At 39.2% G+C, this 14,202-nt stretch overlaps 1 protein-coding gene across 4 annotated transcripts in view; it reads left to right on the top strand.

Moving 5' to 3' along the window:
- Positions 1–14,202, top strand: part of LOC127950414 (retinoic acid receptor alpha-B-like) — a 111,254-nt gene that overhangs the window by 75,066 nt on the left and 21,986 nt on the right. The gene's annotated exons all lie outside the window — the stretch shown is intronic.

The raw sequence follows: 14,202 nt of genomic DNA, 5'->3' as shown, positions 1-14,202 counted from the left end.
ATGCTCTGTTTGTTCATTTATTTCCAGCCAGTATGCTATAAATTAATATTAGTCTTGTGTGAATACTGTATTTTTGTTATGGCTTTATGGAATGTTACATTTATGGGTTATCAACATCCTTTTAGGCAACACATTACCAGCTTTCTATTGATATTGTTGTCAGGAATGAGTAACAGACTAATCTAACTAATTGTTTGTTGGTTCAAATTCCTTAGGCTTTGGGGTCAGAGGTCAATTGTGAAGCAGTTTCTCACCGTGACCAATGTGTCTGTTCATTCTTAGAAACCATTAACATGTTTTGTTTTTTTAGTTTGAGTGATTGTGTGCATTTAGTGCAGTAGTTTTTGCATAACATTTTAATGTTGTTAGTTGAAAGCATTATTTTTTTTTATGTCATGGAGATCAGATGGGTTTGAAATTCTATATTCAACTATTATGCACATGAGAATCAGGTATACATTTACATGTGCATTAATCAGTGTTTCCTGTACATTGTGAAACCTACAATATTTTGAACCATTTTCGCCATGTTTTGTTGTTCCTCCCATGTGTTTTGGTGTTCCTCCCATGTGCTTTGTGGTTATCTTCGTGGTTACATGTGGAAAAACATTTTACCTTTATGAATTTTGTAGCTGCATCGTTCATTTTACAAACTTTCATTCTGCGACATTTTACCTTCAATAAATGCAGATTAGTGTGATAAACTGAGAGAAATGCGTGGCGCGATGATTTGTTTCGCTAATGAGCAAGATCTGGAGTTCTATCAGCAGCTGTGTGCAGCCAACTTGAATAGAAGCTACGTTAATGCCATCAGTTCCTGTGTGCTAATTTTACTACTGTCTTAAAGAACATTTGACATGCATTTTGACATTTGCCAAATTAAAGGTATGAAAAAAGTGTTTTTTCCCAGTAGCCATTGTGTCTGCAATGGTTTAGGGCCTAATTAATCGACTGTTTTAATGCTTTACATTGTATGTTAGTTCTTACCAAGCAAAATACTTGGAAATGAAACTAGTTTGAGTATTTTAAATACCAAGTGTTATTGAATATTAGCATTTATATATTGTATCTATTAAATCTTTAGAGCATAATGGAAAATATTCTTCAGAAGAAATAGGCACCGTTTGCAATTCCACATCTTGTAGAAGGCCACTAGACAACGACGATGTCTTCTCACAGTGTATGGTATGTGTTTGCAACACGAACGTGACATTTCAGGGGTCCAGAGTCTGTCTGGTAACATGGTCTCTACTGATTGTTGGGGCATGTCGACATTGCTAATCTTGTGTAAGCCTGTTGGAGGGATGATTTGCTCTGCAGCTCAGCATCCTTTTCTTATGGAGAACAGTCGTAGCAGCCAAAGTATTTATGGTCTTTTGAAAAGGGCACGTAGAGCAAGGAGACTCTGTGGTGCGTCTCAACCTCTGAGCTTTAAGGAGACGAGATTTAAGTGTAGTCTTGTACAAATGATAAGTGACGGTCCTTAGGGCTGGACAATATATCCAACGGTATGATCATGCATGTGCATCTCGTCAGTAAAGCCGGTTCCATGATTAGCTGTAAATCCCCAACACTTTTTCTCAAATGGAACGGCAGTTAATACACAGAGCCGTAGTTCACTATATCGAGTTCATTATTGAAGATGAATCGCCTTCGATAAGGAACTCGATATAGCGTAGCTGAAATTTGTGAACTTAAATCTACATTAGTCATTCAAAGATTTGTTTAAATTATATAAATGCGTATTTGCTTAATGCTGACGGCAAATGAGAAAGTATTATAATGTTTTCCTTTCTATTACTAATATTATATTAGCAATCGTTATAATACTTTCTGTATACATTAATTCCTTTAACCGTTCTATCAGATTATTAGACTTCTATCCGTATATTAGACCGAACTGTTAATGACGACATGAAACGAGAGAATGTGAGCACTGTGTGCCCAGCGACGCCGTTCTCAGCGCTGTCAAAATAAAAGTCAGCCTCGAACACATCGGCCAAACAGAAAAACGTATCGGCCGATGCTGATATTTCCAAATATCAAATTGACCACTAAATGACGTGAATAATCCCACCCACTCTAAAGTGATACTAAACTGCAGTGAAAACGCAAACTGTGTCGTGTCTTATTTAACCGGTGCAAATGAGACCAGTATGTGAGAGATGTTTTTGCCTGAAATCGGAAAGAAGTGAGACTGATTGGCTGGTCACCGATCCAGGCCGACAATGGGGAAAATTGGCTGATTCCGACCCCTGGACGATTGATCTGTGGCATCTCTAGTCAGGAATAACCATGTGCTTGCTTTTTTTAACCCATTGTAGTTTCCACTTTGCAGGGTAAATCACAAAGTGCATGAAACACCCTAGAGGGCCATTGACTGAAGTGCAATGAATTGCTTTGCTCTTTCGGATAATCCTTAGAATAATTAAAGCCAGACAACAGCTTTTAATGACCACATTCCGAGTCTTACATAAGATCATTAGACTCTGAAAACATCTATTATTCAGAGTGTGTTCCTTTAAGTGACACTGAAGTGTGCTGTAGTGTTGCATTTTTTTGGTACTCCTGTCTGTTATTTTGCTTTCTTCTGAAGCGTGCCATGTGAATAGTCCTTAGTGGCCTTCAAACATGAGCACCTTCATGGCCATCAGGAGCGGATTAGGCCCTGCACTTCCCTGACCTCCGAGCCCTGCTACCTCTGTGCAGTGAGAGACTCTGGTGCTCTGTGTCTCAGGGAGGCATCCATCACGGTGTGTTTGAAAAGCTCTCCATCATTCTGAAGGCTGCCTGGGACCCGGCAAAATGAAAGCAGGCAGTCGGATCTCTCTGCTGTTCCTCCCCCACTAAAAGACCGTTAACTTTCTATTCACAAGCCTCCTCTTGACATTCCAGTGTAGCTCTTTTGTTTTAAGAGAGCTTGATGTGTTGTAAACATGCACTGTTGAGGAGTATGCTTAGATTGTGCATCTCATTGCTGTATCACACTTATGTTTGGTTTTATTTCTAGCGTCACAGTATCAATATTTCTATCCAATTTGTGAAATTGGCTTAAATAGAAAATCTAAATATTGCAAAAACATTTCATAAAAAGCCATCCCCACACCCTTGTGGGAAACGTAAAAAATAGAAATGGAAATTGTAGTTACTGGTAGGGGTGTGCGATATATATCCTCTGCGACTTAATATCAAAATTGTTGTTTTAACTGTGTGATTTAAAATGTTTGAGTGGATTACAAAAAAACAAACAAAAACGCACCTTCAGAGTGCACACATACGTGACGTGATGAAGTAGGTTAGACTAGTGCGTTCTTTCACTGAGTGATTCGCTCTGTTTAAATAAATAAGGGGAAAATGCGTGTGTGTGTGTGAATAGATTTTTACATTTACCTCTAGTTTTCTCTTCTTCTCTAAAGCAATGCAGCATGGCCTCGTCCCCTTTGCTGTCTTTTCCTGAGGGTGGGGTTTATCTGTCTTTGTCATGTCACAATCCCGGGAAGTAACTTGTAGTCCCTACTGCCATTTTTGTAGGCACTAAACTGCCAGAATTTTAAAAGACATTTCTATTGAACATTGAGCTCTGTAACCTTGCAGATATTGTTTTTGCTCAAACAGCAACATTGCACACTAACTAATGTTCAAAAAGTGAAATTGCAATGAACCACCCATTAAAGAGATTTTCGAGACATTCATTTTAGACACAATATTGACTGTTTTTGCTCTATTTCTCTGTTTTTGCTCTACATGCCATTTTCCCTGCGATGGGTAGAGCTGAATGTAAAATTTAACACTTCATGCACCATCCTAACCCTCAACAAAGAAGAGCTTAACTTTAGGTTGTTTACAAAAGAATTCTGTCAGTGTTCTTTTCATTTTCTCTCTCCTTCAGCCCTTTTTTGTTCTTGCGGTAGTTAGCGGAAAGCAGTGACTGAGTGACAGAAAATATTGTCTATTTATTGTTATCGGTTAAAATTTGAACCCATTCAGCAGATTTTAAATGCATCCTAAAATTTGCATTACTGCCCTAGAAAAGTTTTTTTTTCTTCGTCAATATCATGCATAACACGAAAATAATGACTGGCTTTTTGTTGCATCCCCAATTTGCATAAAATGCCAATGAAGATCCAGCCAGTTAAGCATTTATGCTGTTTTATAGTTGGCTTGATGAGCCTCGCATGGAGCTGCAGTGTGGAAGCCCTAACTAAGGAAACGCATGTGGTGTTTTATTGTTTCCCATGAACAGTGCTGTGCCGGTGGGAGCAATAGCTCTGCCTGGATGCAGCTGGGAGGGGATGGAAAGTGGGGGGGGGGGATTCCTGCAAAATAAGGGATGAATTAGTAGAGTTTGAGAGGGAAATAACCGCCCTGGTCCATTGGTTAACCGAGACTTGCTAAGGACGGGGGTTTGCCTGAACTCCAGACAGTGTGGCAGGTCTGCTGTTGGACACAGAACGGGAGAGCTGCTCATTTGCATTTTGCCTGCGGCCCTTTTTGGCACGAGTGACGCTTGTGTTGCTGTGGTTTTGGCTGGCTGACCGAGTGTTTACTACTTTTAGCCATGAATACAGAGCAGGACTTGCAATAGATACTGGGCCTACTAGTGCTCTGGCAGCACACATCCAGGCGGATCAACAGCCCCCCAGCCCACCACCCCATATCTGTGCCCTGTGGAGGGGGTGGATGCTGAGCCATACACAAATATAACCAGCTGGTGGTGTACCATGAATGGCTTTGGCCTGGACTCTGGATAGCACAGTAAAAATGCATGCATTTGTTATGCTTATTTAGTGTCTAAAACAATGACTGGAAGAGAACCCGAATGAAAGCATAGTGCTTCAAAGCCCGGTAGTCATGTAACATGGATTTGTTCTGGTTTTAGTTATGGATGCCTAATTTATCTGAATATTTTATGAGTTGTATATTATATTTATTATTTGTTTAATCAAACAAAAATTATATATATTAGTCTGAATTGGATACGTTTAAGTCAGTATTAGAGATTGCATTTTTACATTCTAGATTACCTTTCTAAAATGCTCCTCAAGCATGAACTATTTATTCATTATTTAACACAACATAATGTTAAATGCAATCCTTAACAGATCTCTTGATGTCAATTTTTCTCTAAACATCCAATTTTCATAATGTACATTTATAATGTTGTAATCCCTACATTGGTTTTTTTTTTTTTATTTAGACCAAATAATATAGACTAGGATAACTGGACCATCCTCTCTTAGATTAACTGCAGAATGTCAAGCGTTCGTCTTAGAGATGAAGTGGTTAATGTATCATGAATGACAGTAGGGATCTGTATTAGTTTAGTGCCAAAGAATGGCCTTTGACAGGTTAATAGTCAGATGTGTATGTTTAGGATACGACACTCTAAACATCACTCGTCTGGTGTCTTAAAATTTCAGATCAGAGAGCTGACTTTTACCCCAAGGCTGAACATTACCAGAGCTGTTCTGTAATCATGGCAGGGGAGAACATTGAGGTTTGTACCTGCACCGGGCCATAGGGCAGGATTTTGCAACACATGGCGCCCCTCCAGATCAGATGTGCACCCTCCAGCTGTAATGGCTGTTGCTTCCATTAAAGTGCTGCCATGTGCTGTAGTAGACCGCAAGCACATTTCATACATTAGGTCTCCTCTTAGTCATGTGCTATCAGGTTATGTTGCATTTCTTTATGGCAGCACAATCCATGGGCGAGCTGTGTATGAGAAGGTTTGTGAGGACAATGTTTACGGGTTCTTTTAGTAGTCCACGCTGACAGACTGTACATCTGTTTTATTTCCAAACGGACCAGAAACAGTCCAAAAAGAGTGTCCGAACTCTATTTGAGCACTGTTGTGTCATCAAAAAAGCAGCAATTGATAATATGCATGAGATAGGAGCGATAAGCACCAAAGTTAAGTTGTAGTTGTAGGAGATGAATGTCATCCAGCTGTGCATGATCCATTTCAGAAGGCTGCGCTTGACCCATTGTGGTGTTTCCTGATGGCCAAAGACATCAAGTGAATTAATGAGAGCCGGATTCTGGTGTAGAGAAAAGAATTTGTATACGAGGTACTTCAACTCAGACAGAGGGGGTGGAGGGCGTCTCTTATATTGAACGCCATAAAATGTCAAGCAAAAGAGGGCAGAAAGAGAAACCAAGACCAGATATAAACACAGGCAATAAAAATAAGGGAGGCCTGGGGGCTGAAACCTGCTCTGGTGAGGGCCCGTTAGGAAGGGGTTGGGCAGTGCCTCACAGGGACCATTGGGCTGGGGAAGGTGAAAAGGAAAGAAATCGGCATGTCTGTAATGTCCAGCAGTTTTTTTTTTTTTTTTTTTATCTAGTCCTGAACGTCCCTGGTGGCCTTTCACTTTTTGCTTAGTTTCACATAACCGTGTGATTCATGCCTTAGAATTGTTTTATGGATCACGTCTCAACTTCCCTAACCTGATGGTGAGAAGAAATAATGGCTTTGTGTGCGCAGCTTCATTCTGTCTTTTTTTTTTTTTTTTTTTTCTAGTGAGAGCTCAAAAGTCAAAAGTGTATTGAACACCATCATAGCTGAAATATTCCTCCGGCGAGGGTGCGAAATGGACCACTTTGTCCTGCGGAGCTTGCGTTTTCCTCACTCGCTAGATTGTTAATTATCAGAATGAATTCTGAAGGGTGCTGCAAATGAATTTAGTGGCTTAATGAGGCGCGTACAGTTAATAGAGTTGTGGGAACGACTACTCTTTTCGTCCTGTGATTATCTTACTGATGGGAGAAATAACTCCGGGTGTCTGATAGTCTTTGCCTAGTAGCTTTAAAAAAAAGACAAAGCGCCAAGAAGTGATGAAGCCGCCACTTAGTAATCATTCTTTAACACTAATTAAAACAGCCGTCACCAGAAAAGGACCAGAGAGACTGGTGCGGTACATAGTAATGCACATCAAGCATTTTATACTCCTTTGCGAGATGTTTTTGACGAGATGAAGAGCCATTTGTAGGGTCAAATAGCAATAAAGACGCTGTAAACGGATCCTTGACAACCAGTCAAACTAAACAACTCTCTAATCCCACTTCCACAGCGTCTGACATTTGACCTAGTTTGATTTCCTTTACCTGCTGGTTTGGTCCCCCCCCCCCCCCCTCTCTCTCTCGCTCTAGATACAATAGCTTTCATTCGCAACATTGTGGCATGAACAGAGCAGCTTGGGCTACACAGTTATTCAAAATAAACCTGAAATTGTGATATGCTTGGTGCAATTTATCAAATCGCAAAGACTGATTTAATTAAATGTTGCATCTTTCAGAGTGAAGTGGAGTACTGTTTTTAACATGTGAGCTGTTTGTGATCAGGTTTTTAGGGCTCTCCCTGTGATTTTTTTTTATTTATTTATTTTTTCTAAAAAAAAAAAAGGTTAGTTTAACTGAAAATGAAGAAATTACACCGACTGAGCTAGTGTTGTCAAAAGACCCGGTACTTTGGTACCAAGTCGGTACTAAAAAAAAAAAGACAATGTCACAGTAGCGGGTTTCTTTAAGTACCAGTGGTACCAAGCACTCATAGAGTGCTATAATTTCGGCGAAGCAGAAAACGCGGACGGAATCTCAAAATCCAGTCATGAAAATGAAACTCACATTTTAATCTGGACAGTCACGGAATTTGTGAAAGTTAGCATAAATTAATCAAATCTCCATATTGACCTGTATCTCTAAATGTTAAGCTGCAAAAGTTGGTTGAAATCTGAATCCTGCATGTTCTGCGCGTCTCTGTGTGAATAAATGAATGGCAGAGACGTACAGGTTTGTTTACTACATAGACTGAAGCATGTGATTGTAGTAATTTCAACATCTGTCGTCTCAATGAGGACATAAATACATAAACCGCATCACCAGAATCTTCGAAGTCACTTCACAAGCATTTTACCATTTCATTGGAGTAAAACCAGTGTCAATTTAAAGGTATTCACGGCAACCCGTCAAAATAAGTTCATTTTTACATAAAGGAAATATGCTATAAATATTAGTAGAATGTATGTGATACAGCTATTACTGTCGAAAAACATTATAAAACTTTTTAAAGAAATAAATCACACAATTTCTTCCATGTTTTAATTTTGATAGCAAATATTTTATTTATTTACAAAAAAAGTTTAAATTTCATTAATTAAAATGTACTGTTTTTCACAATTATATTACTTGTAGAAAAACTTTAAACACAACTGTAAATCCGTATTAAGAGCGCCATTGGTTTTATTTTTAGTGATAAAATTTACTTTTTTTATTAGCATTTTTTTTTTTTTTGCTTTGGTACCGAAATTGTTACCGAGAACCATGGACTTTCACTTGTATCGGTACCAAATACTGAAATTTTGGTACCGTGACACCACTGATCACCTATTGTCGTCCCTTTTTTGGACTCAATAAAACGTGTTGTTTTTGCCAAGGTTCAAAAGGCTCTTGGCTTTATAGACTGTGTAAGAAAGGTACTTAACTGGTGCTAACAGTCTCACAGCCCCTCTTTATGTGGAGTCCCTCTCTATGCGCTCACTGAGGCATGGGCTGTTGCGGATGAATGTAGGTCAGCAGCTATTAGTGGCAGATCAGGGGTTCCCTCAGCTATGACTGAGCTGGCCCCCTTTGCTAGGCCTTTTTGTAAGTTCACAATTTGCTAAGCATGCATGTCATCGAATAAACCATTCTTCGAGCTTTGGGGCTCACGTAACAGGCCGTTTTAGGGTTGGTTGAGATGCAGTGCACGGTGGGACATAACTTGATTTTGAGGGCCAACTCTTCCAACTAAACGAAAAGCTAATCACATTACTGGCCTTGATCTGATTAAAGCCCTTTCCTCTGCCTGTCTTTGTGTTTTATATGCATGGTTTAGGAAGAAGTCTTGATGTAGCTGTAATAAGGCTCTTTGGGAAATGCTAATTTTGTCTCCACGTGCTGCACCACACTTATTTGTTTGCGTTCAGGACTTCCTTTTCCCTTTGCTGTCCAAGGAACCCATAAAAATGTGGCTTAATTGGAAAATTGCTACCTCTTGTTCTGGACCACAATGAGCCCTGGCAAGCGTTCACGCTTCACCCTGCTGAGTTCAGCTGCTGTGATGAAACGGACTGCTTCTCTGTGCTGTTACGCACCACTGTGGGCTCGCTAGCAGCGCTGGTCCTCAAATCTGCCATTCGCTGCTGTTTGGGCTGGTATTTATACGCTCAAGACTGAGGCTGTCAATGATTCTTACATCTACACTGTCAAAATGAATGATTATATGGGGCAGTGGATGTTAAACATCCATCTGCTCTGTTTTGTCACATCAAACTTAAACGAGACATGAACAACATGCAATTTGTGAATTTTACTTGTATACATGATGAGGTCACCATTTTGGAAATGGCCTAAATACTAATCCAGGGCACACTATTGATAGTTTTCCCCCCTGCTGGCTCAATTGGGATAGTAGTACAAATTGTATTTGCACTGCCAATGGCCCTATCACACAAAAAACAAAAACTAATTTTTAGCAACATTTTGTGTGTGTGTGTGTTTTAGTATGCATTTTCTGTGCAACATTCCATAGTAGTTCCATTAGGCAGCTAGTCTATAAATATATAAACGTGCCTTAATTAGATTTTTTTTTTTTTTTGCAGACCATATTCATAGAAAACCAAAGTTTGCAAGACCAACAGAGACGCATGAATTTGATCAGTGAAAGGGAGACGTTGTGGTACATTTGTGTCCAAACAGGGCAAGTGACCGTTCAGTCAACTTGAGCTATGAAATTCCATGTCTTTGTTAAAGTTGGCTTATTTCAATCATTTAAATAAGTAGTAGGGATGTTGCGGTGACAGATTTTTTCCACCGGTTAATCGACGTGTAAAAAAGAACGGTAATCCCGGTGTCACCGGGGTTGCGTGTCGGGGATTTCGGGTGGCCGAAAATGCGGTCGTGCAGACGTGCACACGTCTCAATTTACTTTCACTTTAATTAGCTTCAATTCAGTAGCATTTGTTTGAATTAATCATGGGTTAATTTATTTTATTCTTAATAAAAATACTCAAAACAATAAGACACTCGCTTGTATTACACACATCTTTATTGCAAAATGAATAATAACTTAATATCACCATGCAAAAACTAAACAAAAGCACTTATGAAACACCTTTAAAGTGCATTTATTAATAAAACGAACCACTGCACACATCGTGCAGGTATCAAACAAGAAATTATATTAAAAAAAAATCGCTATTCGTTAAATAAAGTGCCTGCCTTTATCTAAAAAAAACACCGCACAACCATCAAATATGAAACGAACGAATATTGGCTGTTGAGTGTGGTTATGAGGTCTCTGAAAGATTGATTTTCAACAGTATTAAAAGACACCATTTCTTTGCATATGTAATTCGTCACTGCGTCAGTGCATGTGTTCCACCTTGCACTGTCCCTTTTATAGTTTGTGCATCGCGCAAATGCACCACTTATCGAAGGCTGTGTTTGTGTGTCAGGCTTTTGTGGTCGATTTTTTTTTTGCCGCTGGACCCATCTTGGCCGCATCATTTTTGTGGTGTGATTGAAGATGTGCATGTAAATTCGAAGTGTTACCTCCGGATGCTGCCACTTTCAACAGGCAAAGTTTACAGGTTGCCTCGTTAACGTTTTCAGGTTCCCTGTTGGCATTTGGTTTGAATCCAAAATATTTCCAAATAGGTTCTTTCGCATTTCGCTTTGAAACCAGATCTTCCGCCATCCTTTGCCAGTTAGCTCGCCTCACTCTCCTCAAATGATACATGAAATCGGACACCTGCTGCTTTACTGCGGCGCTCGTTCTGCTTACGCGAAATTACGAAGGCACGTAGTCACTAACTAAGTGCTTTATTGCTATAGGCTAAAACTTCAACACGATGGGGACGGTGCCGGTGGTCAAGTGATATGACCGGTAGGTGGGTTAAACACTGTGTATCACCGGTAACACCGACTATCGCAACAAGCCTAATAAGTAGCAAGTCATTGTACATTGCTCACATCCTGCCCATTATTGTCTAGTGTGTGTGTGTATGTGTATACATATATATATATATATATATATATATATATATATATATATATATTAGGGCCGGGACTCGATTAAAAAAATTAATCTAATTAATTAGAGGCTTTGTAATTAATTAATCTAAATTAATCGCATTTTAATCGCATATAAATATTTGACCTGACAACAGTGAGAAGTAATTTTTTTTCACATGGATTTATAGTATACCATTGAATAATGACTGAATACATAAGCTTAAGCAACAAAATATTGTTTATTTTTGTTCAACCAAGTCTAGCAGACCAGTGCAATTTTTGCCATGAAGTGTAGCAATAGCATATTTAGAAACAGTTTAGAAATAGTACATTTCAGAAATTCAGGAAGCTTATAGGTGCTGGAACCTTCTGTAAAGTGTGTTTTTTTTTTTTTTTTTTTTTTTTTTAGTAAAACACAATACTGTCAATGACATTCAGAACATTGGAAACACTGACTATTAGAAAACATCTCTCTGTTGCTTCAGAGGCCATAACATACTAAGTCCAACTCTCAATAAACTTGGCCAAAACAATAAAGAGTAGGGATGGGCATTCGATTAAATTTTCTTAGTCGATCGTCGGGAGAATTAACGATCGACTATCGATTAATCATTAATATTTTTATAATTATTTAATTTTTATAATAAAAAAATGCAATGAATACAAAAATACAGCGTGTTTTTCCTCGGTGAGACCTTTATTACAAGATCAACTTGTGGCAGACAGTTAAACTACGTTCAGGCAAACCGAACATATATCCGCGTGCATATGCAGTGCTCTAAAGCAGCGGAACCTGCAGCTGCTAGCAGGCGTTCTTAACCCTTTCGAGTCGATTAACGCATATATGCGTTTTGAGTCTGAATAAAGTGCTTCATTCTTTTTTCTGAGGAAATCCATTTCTCAAATCATCAACCACATCACATCTTTTTGGGGTGAATTATGTCTTAGTCCTCTCATCGCGAAGCAAACAGTAAAATAAAATAAAAACTTGAACAGTCTCGCTGCCTTTTCTTCTGTGTGGGCGTATTCAAGCGCGCGCTTCAGTTTGAACCTGAATAGCGCGTTCAGCGCGGGGGCGTGGTCACATTAAATATAATGAAGGAAGATATGAAAAACAGACATTGCGTTGTTTTCATATGGATTACTTTATCTCAGAATATTTCGGAAGCACTTGTTTAGTTTAAAAGTAGACATTCCAGGCTTTCTATAGATATCTCTCTCATGTCTCTTCGTTGAGTATTCACGGAGTTACGGTTCATTTTAATGAAATGTTTGTACATGACGACCAGCGGAGACAAAGACTGTAGACAGAGCCTCATGAAAATTTGCCAGGATGCACAGGTACATCATTTGAGCCGTGGCCGTGTTGTACTTAAACACGGTATCGCAATGTTTGCAGTTAACTAGTTCGCTTTTTAAATCAAAATGGTCCCACGCCACACTTCGCCGTGACATCTTCATGATTATTCATTGAAATCAAAACGGAAGATCACAGATAACCGAGTAGGGTGTCAAATATTGCCCCATGGTGGTAAAATATTTAATTGCTGCCACACAGTGAAATTCATTTAATTGCTTGAAGACTCGCACTACGCAACGCAACCTGCATTAGATTAAAAAAAATGCTTTAGATTAATCGATAACAAATTAACATGATCGAGGAAAATCTTAACGATCAATTATCGATCGTCGATTAATCATGCCCATCCCTAATAAAGAGTTCAACATAAACTGTTGCACCAACAAAATAATACATAGTTCAACATAAAGTGTAAAGTCCACGCTAGCTGCTATATGTTTTGCGTTGAGGTGATACTTAAGGCTCGATGTGTGCTGCGGTGATATGAGAAGCGAACGCTAGTTGGTGCTCCAGTATAATCGGTCCGCCAAAAATCATCCAGTGAGAAACGTTCCGCAGTGCAAAAATAAGTTATAAAAAATGCGGGATTTTTTTCTGTAATTAATTAATCTTAGTTAACGCGTTATTTTTTGTGTAATTAATCTCAATTAACGCGTTAAAGTCCCGGCCCTAATATATATATATAAATTTTTTTTTTCATCAGACCAGTACCGCTTCACCAGCTGACTGAACATTTTTTTTTAAGCAGTCTGAAAGCATCATAAAATATATTTTAGAAAATACAGATTACAGAAGGCTTTATTGCTTCAACAACGGTACTGGTTTGTGGGCAAATGCTGTTTTCATGACCTGTTGTGTGCTGAGTAAACAACGACTCGAATCAGAGCATGAGATCTTTGCTTTGCATCTGAGAGCTGCTTAGTAGTTTGCTTAAAAGAGCGATCCTGTTCAGAAGAGTGAGCTGGACATCTGCGTTTCCCCTAAGACATTTTGCAGCTGACGTTATTCAAATGTTGCAAGATGGAATTTGACCTGAAAGCATCGTCAAGCCATTTGTGCTGTGCTAGACACTTCTGAGTCACTCAGACTTTCAGTGCTGCTCCTCTGAATCAATTAACAGCTGACGTTCTCCAGACAACTGAGCTGAATGCAGATAAATAGTTTTAAATTCATGTCTTTGCCTTCATGTTTTCATAAAGTGCCCTGTTTGATCATTTGCTTTAGTAATATATCAAATATACATATACAAAAATATATAGATTTCTTATGTGTATAAAGTACTGGGAGGCAGAATACCAGCACAAGTGGTATGAGTTAACAATTATGCAATTTCCCTAACTAAAACAGATGACACTTGGTGGGGGGAAAAAAGCAGTCAATCATGTCCTCATTGACCAATAGGAGAGAAGAGGCGGAGCTTAAAGAGATGAGTCACCAGACTGAGCTACTGATCCAAGCCTGTGACTCACCAGCCACTGTGGTGTAAAGTGACCTACATGGTAGTCTCACATGAGTGTGTGCTTTTCATCCTGCACGCTCCAGCATCTGCGTCTCTCTGTGCCCAGCAGAACTGGCCCATCACTAAATGGTGTTGGAAATGACGCCTTGATTCCAATTGTATCCCTCTCCCGCTCTTACTGGGTTAACTTTTGAATAACCCAAAGAAACGGGACTCATTTTTTATTTAGTGTGTGTCGGGTAAGTATAGGGAGGCTTAATAGTTGTACCAGGATCCACTTTCCCCAAGAGAGCTCCCGCCAACGCTGAGAGGTATGCAGCGTTTTCCT

The sequence above is a fragment of the Carassius gibelio genome, chromosome A3 (genome assembly GCF_023724105.1).
Source record: "Carassius gibelio isolate Cgi1373 ecotype wild population from Czech Republic chromosome A3, carGib1.2-hapl.c, whole genome shotgun sequence".
Taxonomy (NCBI): Eukaryota; Metazoa; Chordata; class Actinopteri; order Cypriniformes; family Cyprinidae; genus Carassius; species Carassius gibelio.
The sequence above is the reverse complement of the archived record's forward strand: the minus strand, read 5'-3'. Positions and strand labels throughout refer to the sequence as shown.